General features: G+C 44.2%; 1 protein-coding gene across 1 annotated transcript in view; it reads right to left on the bottom strand.

The window, feature by feature from the left end:
* The window catches only part of LOC107122608 (zinc finger protein 197-like), a 64,597-nt gene that overhangs the window by 1,203 nt on the left and 51,555 nt on the right, over positions 1-11,839 (bottom strand). The gene's annotated exons all lie outside the window — the stretch shown is intronic.

The raw sequence follows: 11,839 nt of genomic DNA, 5'->3' as shown, positions 1-11,839 counted from the left end.
CAGGGAGAAGATGGTTGGCAACTGTGCTAGTAGACAGACAAAAAACATCAACAACCTTTATTAAATGAGGCCAGAACATCAAGTAACCCAAGAGACGTGCACTTGACATTACTTTGCAAAGCACATACAAAAACCAGCTCCCCCAAAATAGGACTCTCAGTGGGAACCTCAAATACTTCTTCAGTCATTCCCTTTTTTTGTAATTTAAATTCAATTTAAATTAAGTTTCTACCATTCTTGGATACTAGATTCCTCTACTTAAAAGAAGAGAAAATCCTTAAGAATACATTTGTTCTGGATGTTTTGAATTCCTGAGGTGGCTTTCCCTCTGCTGCATTATTCCTCCATCGTATGCGATACTCTGTAGCCACCAGACTCCTACCATGTTCAGAATTTGTGTGGTTACGGCCACACCATTTTAACACATATTTGAACCTGACATACAGCAACATAATTCTCCCCACTTACCGAATGCTGCCCCCTTCCTTCCACTGAAAACAGCCCTGTAGATCTGCGGAACGTTCTAGAACTTCAGCCTTTCATTTTGTATTAAGAATTACGTCAAATAACATATGCATGTAATAAATGTCTTGCCTAATATTGTAGAGTGCTCAGCTTGTGGAAAAAGAAGTACTAGGCCTCAAGCGTGGCTCAACTGAGGCCCAATCATCTTTGACTTTTTGGAACCTACGACTCATTAACCCCCAACTGTAACCGAGGGGCATAGTGTTCTTCCTTCCTCAGAAAACAAATACAAGATGTTCTTACCTAGTAACTTCTCATCTCCTTCCCATTCCTGCTTTTTGCTTGGGCTTCAGGTCAAGGTTCAAAAGATCTGGTGGTGGAACATTGTTTGTTTCAGCAGAATTCACAGTTGCCTTCTGCAAAGATTCAGCCACCTGAAACACCAATGAAAGCCCCATTCAAGATGGGCCACACAAACCGGATTTTTCCCACCTTGAGAACAGATGCCCACCAGCGCTCCCTCTAAGCTGTGGAGTCTTGTAGGCAAAAATTCTACTTTGTGAGCAACTGGCATTAAAGTTGTGAGCGAGCGACTTGGCCACTACATAAATTAGTTTGCTCTGGAGTCATCCTTCCTGAGCTAAGACAAATCTGTGTGAGCCAGAGGCTAAAAAACTAAGGTAGCTCACACTAACTCAGCTAAAAGGGAACACCAGTCCCCGGTTTCACAATGTGGTGATGATGGAACCTCTTATACACTGAACCTCTTTCTGACAACCTAAGCTTCACAGTCCAAGAATGGAAAAGATTGGGGGAATCAACTGTTGCCTGCAAAAAGAAACCTGATCTCTTCCGGAAAAAATCAAACTATCTCACCTGTTCTTTTGGTCTCATGACGCCTTTCTGCCTCAACAGGAAATCCTCTGCCAGCGCTACTGCTTGGATACAGGTCTCTGGACCACGTTCCCGGACCCAGCTCTGCATTTCCTGGGGAAGGACGGTCAGGAACTGTTCCAGGATCAGCAGCTCCAAGATCTCATCTTTCGTGTGTTTTTCCGCTTTCAGCCACTGACGGCAGAGGTGCCGGAGTCTCCCATAGACCGCTCTTGGGCCCTCCACTTCCTGGTAGCAGACCTGCCTGAACTGCTGACGCTTCCTCTCCCTCACAATGGCCTCTCTTTGCAAGATGGCCGCCTTGACCTTCCCATAGTCTCCCCTCTCTCGGGCACTGAGGCTGCTGAAAGCCTGCTCGGCCTCTCCGCTGAGAGCCGGCAGGAGGAGGGCCACCCACTGGTCACGAGGCCATCGGCATGTGGTCGCCACTTGCTCAAAGGAGGCCAAAAAGACCTTAGCATCTTCCCATGGTTCGGCCTCCTCAGAAACCTGAGGGTTTGCCCATCCTGAGTGAGGAGCCTGTAAGGTCCCCAAGAACTCTTGCCACTGGGCCTCCCAGTGCTGTTGCACCCCGTCCTCCGGTTCCTTTTTTATATTGTGCAAAGACGTTGGGGTCTCTAACTCCCCAATATCCCCTCCGTGTAGAATCGCCGTGGCTTTTGCTCCATCCATTTCTGACCACAGCTTGAAACTATCAGGATTCTCTTCCTCCTTCACCATTCGTGGGACTATCGCTGCCCCCTCCTCTACAGACATGTTCACCTCCACTTCCACGCTCAAGTTATCCATCGCACAATTAAAATGTTGGGAGCTAAGGAAACTTCTGGTTTCTGGGGCTGTTCCCCTCAGCGCTGTAGGCTCCCCTTCCTCAGAGTCAATCAACGTGTCCTGTTTCCAAATGTCAACGCAGGTTTTCTACGAAGAGAGAAGATATTCAAGTAAAACACAATGTCTCATAACGTGAAAAAATGTACAGAGAGGAAATTCTACCTCAGACACAGAAACCAACATTCCTACTGCCCCACAGTTAAGAAACACCTTGAGGATAACAACGCGAAGTGCTGGTGGGCCCAACTGGACTTTCTGGATAGTAGACAGTAAATCCAGGGAGATCATGACCCTCCCTCAAGGACGATGTTTTTAAAGCTTTTTCCATGATGGTTAGTTCTAGGACACCCAAAACCAGGCTGGATTTGTGTCCCACTTGCTGATCTATACCCATCAGGAATACCCATTAGGAAGGGTATTGAAAACAGATCAGCCAATATCATAATGCCCCTATATAAATCAATGGTGCGACCTCATTTGGAATACTGTGTGCAGTTCTGGTCACCACACTTTGGGAAAAGTGCAGAAAAGGGCAACTCGAATGATAAAAGGGTTGGAACACTTTCCCTATGAGGAAAGGTTAAGGCGCTTAGGGCTCTTTAGCTTGGAGAAACGACGACTGCGGGGTGACATGATTGAGGTTTATAAGATTATGGATGGGAAAGAGCAGGTAGAGAAAGAGGTACTTTTCTCCCTTTCTCACAATACAAGAACCCGTGGGCACTCCATGAAATTGCTGAGCGGTCGGGTTAGAACGGATAAAAGGAAGTACTTCTTCACCCAAAGAGTGATTAACACTTGGAATTCACTGCCACAGGAAGTGGTGGCGGCTACAAGCATGGATGGCTTCAAAAGGGAATTAGATAGGCATATGAAGCAGAGATCCATCAGTGGCTATTAGCCACAAGGGATAGATAGGGGCTCTGGGGCAAGTGATGCTCTGTCTTCTTGGTGCTGGGGGGGGGGTCAACAGGGGGAGGGCTTCTAATGTACTGGCCCCACTGGTGGACCTCCTGATGGCACTGGGATTTCTGGCCACTTTGTGATACAGAGTGTTGGACTGGATGGGCCTTTGGCCTGATCCAACATTGGCAGCTCTTATGTTCTTATGTTCATAATGATCCACTCACTGCCTCCACCCCAGATTTCTTTTTTAGGTGGGGGTCTGCCAGACAACATTCTTTCAACTAACCTATTTTGGTTTTTTTAAAAATACAGAATATCCTCACTGGAGTGCCCAACAGACAACACAGCTTACAGCACAACCACAACAGTGCAGAAAGGGACACAACGAACTCCCTCAGAAACAATCCAATTGGGGCATCAAAGAAAGGAATAAGGAAAACCAGGGTTTTTCCTCATAAGTGACTGAATCTTCCAGAACCCATAAGAGGTGAGATCCAGTCCACAAAACAGCATCAAGATACCATCAACAAGACATTATGCCAAAGTGCCTGAGAGTGAAGCGTCCACTTATTGTCACCACACAAACAATGCTGAGTAATTGTCACCACCACACAAATGATGTTGAGTGATTGTGCCACACGTGCTCCTGGAAACCACTGCCGCTATCTTAACTTCCATCTTGCACAGCAAGTGGAAGAAGATTAAGGAAGGTGTCTCTAAACTGCATTCACCCAAAAAGAACCAATTCTTCACACAGTTTGCAACTGACAGGACTTTCCCAAAAGAAGGCAAGCACCTGAAACGGACTACTCTTCAGAAAAAGAAAACCAGTCAACTTGCTAACCTGATACATTTCCCACTAGTCCCCAACAAGACTTTAAACTCAACCAACAGTACAGTAGATTTCTCACACTGAGCCAAGAAGAATTTCTTTCCTCACAGGGACAGGGTCGGTCCTTCTGCCCCACAAAATCCACACAGATGATAAAGGTCTGTGGTGACCTAGAGGCCTAATTCTGTTGATTTCATCTGAAAGAACACTCCTGTCCCACTACTGCAACCATGGAGAGCTGCCATTCTCTCAACATACCTGTTTTTTTTGTTTTTAATACAGAACACCCCATTTGGAATACCTAGCAAGCACAGCTTACAGCACAATCACAACAGTGCAGAAAGGGATACACCAAACTGCCTCAGACACAATTCTGACATCCATAACAGCAAAGTCCAATAAAGACAGGGCAGCTGTTATCATGAAGGAATTATACAGTGCATAGGAAGATACAAACATTCTGGAAAAGAATACAAATAATCTTTTTAACAAAATTTAAAATAAATATCCCTCTAACGCCTGAAATATACCTACTTAACATGATTCCGGATAATATAAAAGACCACAAACATATAATAGTATACACCTTAACAGCAGCAAGAATTCTGATAGCTAGACGTTGGAAGTCAAAAGCCATTCCATCTATAAAAGAACTTAAACTCAAGATTATGGAGATTGCAGAAATGGATAAGTTGAGCTTGGCACTGAACAATAAACCAGAGGATATTTTTTGGAAGAGATGGAAGCCAGTCTATGAGTGGCTGAAACACAAGAAGATAGAAAAATGAGTAGTAAATGCTAGTATAAAACTATCAGATTGAAAGTATCAGATGATTTTTTCCTTTTTAATTCAAATTCGGAAATTATGTATAAATTAATAGTTGAAATATGTATAATCTTGATGTGAAAAGAAAATAAATTTATATATATAAAAAAAGATGGGTAGCTGTGGTAGACTGTCTGTAGCAGCAGAGAAGAGCACGTGTCCAGTAGCACCTTAAAGACTAACAAAATTTGTGGCAAGGTAGGAGCTTTTGTGTGCGATGTACAGGGAACAAATCTATGAGGACATAGTCCAGGAACGATCTATTATATTTATATTTAATGCAGGCCTATTTTAATCGGAGGCACGTAGGATACATATGTGCCCCCTAAGCCCCATGGGACAATTTTTTCCATTGCTTTTTTTTACATGGCCCTTGTGATTAGGTTTTTCAGACACAAACTTCCCCCACTGCTAATATATGTTATCTTAAGAGATTTGAAAGTGCATTTTGCACGGGGAAAACAGTTTTCTAGAAAAAGTCCTGAAAAGAATTATTGAATGGGGTTTTATGTTCTGTTTGTGAAACTGGCAGTACATTTTATATTCACAACACTGTAATTTGCAAATTTCACAGGAAAAACCTGTTTTCACTTTTTAGAGACCACTGAAGAGGACAGCGAATGCTGAAACACGTTAAGAGTGGTATATTTGGGTTATCCTGATCTCTTTTTATCTGTTGGACTGAAGGTTTGGTGATTTTGATCTTGTATTTCTATGGGCTTTTTATGTTTTATATTTAGGGTATTGATTAAAAGATCAGTTTGTAAAACTGGCAGTATGTTTTATATTCACAACACTTTATTTTGCAAATAAATAAATAAATATATCCCACTCAGAAGGTGGGAGGATTGTTGCAAAGAAGGGAGTCAGGATGCAAAGGTACAATGCAAAATGTAGTTGATTAGAAAACTAGCATCTGTCGTGAGATGCCCTAAGCATTTCTCCCCTGCTCTAATCAAGCTGATTATATTTTGCATTGTACGTCTGCATCATGACTCCTTTCAGAGCCAGTTGGGTGTAGTGGTTAAGAGTGGCAGGCTCTAATCTGGAGAACCAGGTTTGATTCCCCACTCCCCCCCCCCCACATGCAGCTGCTGGGTGACCTTGGGTCAGTCACAGCTCTCTCAGAGCTATTCTCTCAAGAGCAGTTTCTGCCAGACCTCTCTCAGCCCCACCTACCTCACAGGGTACCTGTTGTGGGGAGAGGAAGGAAAAGGCGTGTGTAAGCCGCTCTGAGACTCCAAGTGAAGGGTAAGGTATAAATCCAATCTCTTCTTCTTCGCAACTCCCCTCCCACCTTTTGAGTGGGATAAAAGGACCAGGCAATCTCCATTCCTTCTTGTATCTGACCAAGGGAGCTGAGTCTCTAAATTAAAGCTCATACACCAGAAAAATCTTGTCCATCTCTAAGGCACCACTGGACTCAAATCTAGCTCCTCTACTACAGACCAACACGGCTACCCTCTGAAGCTAGTTTCAGTAGAATTATTGGCTCATCAACCTTTTTTGCTTTGTTGTTAGGTATGTTGGCGGTAGGCTGTTTGTCCCCTTTGTTTTTATTCCTTTGTGGGATGCTGTCACCTACAGATCCCAGTCCAAGCCAGCCCAGCATATCATCACTAGTAGGGTTGCCAGTTGTCCTCTTTTTTGGCCTCTTAAAAAAAAAAAACTGATGAAGATTTTTGGGTTGGAAGGTTAGGGATATTCCTAGTTAGTAGCAATCATCACAGCTTAAATAGTAAGGGTATTTAAAATGAGATTCGTCATGATGATCAGTTGTTTGAAGTAGTCAGTTGGGAGATACGTCCTCTTTTTTTGCTTTTCAAAATGTGGTAACCCTAATCACTGGTCGACAGCCCCTCCAGGATAGTTCTCTCACAAGCAGTGTTCCCTCTAAGCTGAGTTAGTGTGAGCTAGCTCACAGTTTCTTAGCCTCTGGCTCACTCATTTTTGTCTCAGCTCAGGAAGGATGGCTCCGGAGCAAACTGATTTATGCAGTAGCCAAATCGGTCGCTCACAACTTTAATGCCAGTAGCTAACAAAGTAGAATTTTTGCCCACAGGACTCCACAGCTTAGAGGGAACATTGTGTCACAAGCCTTGAGGGACAAGTCCTTGCTTCCAAACAACCCCCTAACCTAGAACAGCTTCTTCCCAGCAATGACAACACCACAAGACACACAAAACCAGAGACAAGGCCTGATGACAAATTGGGATTCAAGAGCCCAAGCTAGCTATCACCAGGGCCAGAGCCTTTTCAGTGGCGGCCCCTACCTGGTGGAATGAGCTCCCGGAGGAGATCAGGGCCCTGCGGGACCTTTTGCAGTTCCGCAGGGCCTGTAAGACGGAGCTCTTCCGCCAGGCATTTAATTAGCGGCCGCCACTACTGCAGGCCGTTACTGCAGGCCCCTACTGCAGGCTGTTACTGCAGAGCTTGGTCTGTGGTTTTAACATCTAACTGATTATGAGCAGAAACATCGTGGAACATCTGGGCAGTGGAAATTTACTCTAGCAATATACCATCTAGGTTAATTTAACAGCCACCAGCACTTTGTATTTATAATGTTTTTATTGTATGGTTAAATGTTGTGTAATTTTAATGTATTTATGCTTCTATAGAATCCCGGTTGCAGGAGGGCGGGGTATAAATTTGATAATAAATAAATAAATAAATAAAAAGATGAAAAACCCAGGAGGGAAATCCAAAAAAATTCAGGGATAAGCTGAAAACTTTTTGTTTTTCCATTGGAAAAAATGGGCTATCTAGGGTGGCCGTCTTATGAAATATTTCCTTTTCTTGGAAGGAGTGAAACGCTTAAGGCAAAATTATAATCACTGAAAATGTGGTAGAATAAAAAAAACCCTGTAAAATAATCTAAAGCATTAATGACACAATTGCCACGCATATCTTAGAAGAACTTTACAAAATTTTTGCCAGGATATGCTTATTAACTGTGAATAATCCTGGCAACAATATGTTATAATTGGCTTGATTATTCAAGAGGGTTTTCAATGTTATAACCAGTTTGGTGTAGTGGTTAAGTGTGCGGACTCTAATCTGGGAGAACCGGGTTTGATTCCCCACTCCTCCACTTGCACCTGCTGATGTGACCTTGGGTCAGTCACAAGCTCTGGCACAGCTGTCCTTGAAAAAGAGCAGTTTGTGTCAGAGTTCTCTCAGCCCCACCCACCTCACAGGGTGTCTGTTGTGGGGAAGGGAAGGGAAAGGAGTTTGTAAGCCGCTCTGAGACTCCAAGTGAAGGGCGGGGTATAAATCCAATCTCCTCCTCCTCCTCCTCCTCCTCCTCTTCTTCTTCTTCTTAATTTGATATCCAGATATGCTGGTAATCCTATTAGGACTGTAGGAGGCTGTTTTTGTCCAAATTATTATACTTGCTTTTGTTTGATACAAAATCTGCTAATTTCAACTTGTGCCTTTCCCTCCCTCTCAGATGGCAAAAATTAAAACATATGGAGAAGAGGGGTGGTGGCTCAGTGGTAGAGCATCTGCTTGGCATGCAGAAGGTCCCAGGTTCAATCCATGGAATCTCCAGTTAAAAGGGATCACATAGGAGGTGATGCAAAAGACCTCTGCCTGAGACCTTGGAGAGCCACTGCCAGTCTGTGTAGGCAGTACTGACCTCAACGGACTGATGGTCTGATCAGTATAAGGCAGCTGTATGAGTTAACACAGGGTGCAGCAGTCAGCAGCTCCTTTTGACATGTAGGAAACAGGGCATTTATGCTTTTATAGTCCACAAATATGCCAAAGGAGTACAATTTGATGCGCTGTCTATGCGAGAAACGATACTTTATGGTGTTACAGGAACAACAACAAAAGATCATCCAGGAATGTAGGCAAGATCTCCAAAACTGAATTTAACGAGTTATGTAAAGTAAGGAGACAAAAGATATTATGTAATATATAGGAAACCCACAAAAATAAACTTATTAAAAAAAAAGATCTCCAAAACTGTTACATCTCTAAGACAAAAGCCGACTATTTCCCCATATACACTCAGGCAACATGCTCACAGGATCTAATAACATCAGCAGTATTGTCGCTGGCTCATTCATTCATCTTCCAAAGTAATATATCCCATAATGCAGGGGTGTCAAACATGCAGCTTGGGGGCCAGATCAGGCCCCCGGAGGGCTTCCATCAGGCTCGCAGTGGAACTGGCCATCTCCTGCTTCCAGTTCTGCTGCTGCATCATAGCTTGCTTTGCCAGACTCTCTCACTCTCTCAGCCATTTCATGTTTTAACCTGGGTCCTAGACTCAGAACTCTGAGCATGAGATTTCTGTGGTGAATGTCAATAAATCAAAAGTAGGTTTGCAGCTTACAGAGTTAATGTTTTAAGCATGTTTTTATTTTAAGTAAAAAAAAAAAATCTTTGTGTTTGTGTCCTTTTATAAAGTTTATATCTCCACTACCTGGCATTCCATTTTATGACACACATGGCCCGGCCCAACAAGGTCTCATTTATGTCAGATCCGGCCCTCCTAACAAATGAGTTTGACACCCCTGCCATAATGGATCAACACAATGCCCTTCTGCTATCTACCTCGGACAAATAGATCAGTGCCTACGGAAAAGAATAAATGGATGCAAATCTGACATTAGAAATCATGATATTCAGAAATCAGTGGGGAAACACCTCAGTCTTCCTTGACAAAGCACTGCTATACCATGAAAGCTGCTGTCCTTCAATAAAGTAACCTCAAAGGGAGACTCCAGTGTGAAACTCCAGAAGCGGAATTCATCTTTTCATCTTATCTGGCCAGGGTCACTTATAAAATGAGAGTGGGCCAGAGAGGAGAGAAGGACTGTAGGAATATGATGAGAAAGAATATGATTGAGCAGAGTGGATAATTTCAATTTTATTGCTGAAGGAGAATGCAAAGTTTTGAGTGAAGAGACGGTGGGGCTGGCCTTAACAGGGGATCAGAGACACAGTTCTCAAGACTCTTTGAGTAATGAGGAGATGTAGCAGGGTAGATGGAAAATGCAGAGCATGAATTTAGAAGGGACGCAATCTGTCTACACACCCTCAATTCTGTAATTTCAATCCGTTTCCAGTGCAATTTAACAGTCATTTGCAAGTAGATTTTTGCCGTTTCAGTAAAATCCAGTTGTGAAGTGCATTGAAAGTGCATTGCTCAGCATGTGTGAAAGCAACATATGCCTCAAAAGCAGTCAGCTGCTTGAAGAGAAATAGCCAACAGAGGAACAAGATATGAGGAGACTGGGGCAAAAATGGATCAATTATGGGGATATGCTTAAGGCAGAAACCACAAAGTCCAAAGAGGAGACAGAAGAGGGGACCAAACGTGTGGGGAAACCCCTGAATCCAGTAACGAAGTACATGGTGTGTATGTGCGTAGAGCACAATGCTGGGGAAAAAATCCAGGACGTGAATTCTCATCACAATAGAGCAATATTCTAAATCGGGCAGATCCAATTGGAGCAGAGAAGCCACACAGAGATGAGTTCTCAGGGAAAGTAATAGACTGGTGGTGGTTGGAGGGCTAAACAGTCCTGAGCTTTGAAAAAGCAGATTAGAGAATCACAGAGTTCGAAGGGGCCCTACAGTCCAACCCCCTGCTCAGTGCAGGATCAGCCTAGAGCAGTGATGGCGAACCTTTTAGAGACCGAGTACCCAAACTGCGACCCAAAACCCACTTATTTATCACGAAGTGCCAACACGGCAATTTAACCTGAATATTGAGGTTTTACTTTAGAAAAAACAACTCATACATTAACTTAAGATGATCCAAACAAAGTAAGGAAAGCAATCCCAAATGCTTTCCTTTACTTAAAATTATTTGGCAGAGAATTCGACACTTTAATGATGGTCTAGGCCTGGCTGGGGTGATGGCATGCGTACCCGCAGAGAGGGCTCTGAGTGCCACCTCTGGTACCTGTGCTATAGGTTCGCCACCACTGGGCTAGAACATCCCTGACCAGTGATTGTCCAAATGCTGCTTAAAGACTTCCAGTGAGGGGGAGCTCACCACCTCCCGAGGCAGCTGATTCCACTGCTGAACAACTCCGACTGTAAAAAAGTTTCCCCTAATATCCTTCCTGCCCTTAACTTTAAACCCATTATTGCGAGTCCTGTCCTCAGCTGCCAACAAATCACAAAATCATAGAGTTGGAAGGGACCTCCAGGATCATCTAGATTCTAGTCCAACCCCCTGCACAATGCAGGAAATTCACAGGAAATTCAATGCAGGAAATTCACAGGAACAGCTCCCTGTCCTCCTCTAAGGGACAGCCCTTCAAATACTTCAAGAGAGCAATCATGTCCCCCCTCAACCTCCTCTTCTCCAGACTAAACACTCCCAAGTCCCTCAGCCTTTCCTCACAGGGCTTGGTCTCCAGGCCCCCAACCATCCTCGGAAAGTTAGAAATCACTCAAGGCATGGCTGACAGTGAGCTCTTAAAATGAGTAATTAAAGTTTGGGGGAGAGGGGAAGAAAAGTCACTCTGGAAGTACTGTAACTGGGGGGGGGGGATGAATTTTGAAGGTCCAGAAGACAGAGGAGTAGGCAGGATTCCCAACTTCCAGGTGGGATCTGGAGAGCAGATTAGAGCTGCCAGAATTAGAACTGATCCCCAGGCGACAAGAGATCAATTCCCCTGCTTTGGAGGGTGGAATCTATGGCCAGTTTGGTGTAGTGGTTAAGTGTGTAGACTCTAATCTGGGAGAACCGGGTTTGATTCCCCACTCCTCCACTTGCACCTGGCTGGATGACCTTGGGCAAGCCATAGTTCTGATAAGAGCTGTCCTTGAAAAAGAGCAGTTTCTGTCAGAGTTCTCTCAGCCCCACCTACCTCACAGGGTGTCTGTTGTGGGGTGGGGGAAGGGAGAGGAGTTTGTAAGTCGCTCTGAGACCCCTTTGGGTAGTGAAGGGCGGGGTATAAACCCAATCTCTTCTTCTTCTTCTTTATATCCCGCTGAAGTCTCACCTCACCCCCAACCCCTCCCTCCCCAGGTTCTCCCTCCTAAAATCTCCAGGTATTTCCCAACCCTGGGCAGCCCTGGCAGCACCTGAAAAGGCGGAGCCCCAACTCACTGCCTCC

This window comes from Gekko japonicus, unplaced genomic scaffold, assembly GCF_001447785.1.
Source record: "Gekko japonicus isolate JY-2015 unplaced genomic scaffold, Gekko_japonicus_V1.1 scaffold1592, whole genome shotgun sequence".
Taxonomy (NCBI): domain Eukaryota; kingdom Metazoa; phylum Chordata; class Lepidosauria; order Squamata; family Gekkonidae; genus Gekko; species Gekko japonicus.
This window is presented reverse-complemented; position numbering and strand designations above follow the sequence as displayed.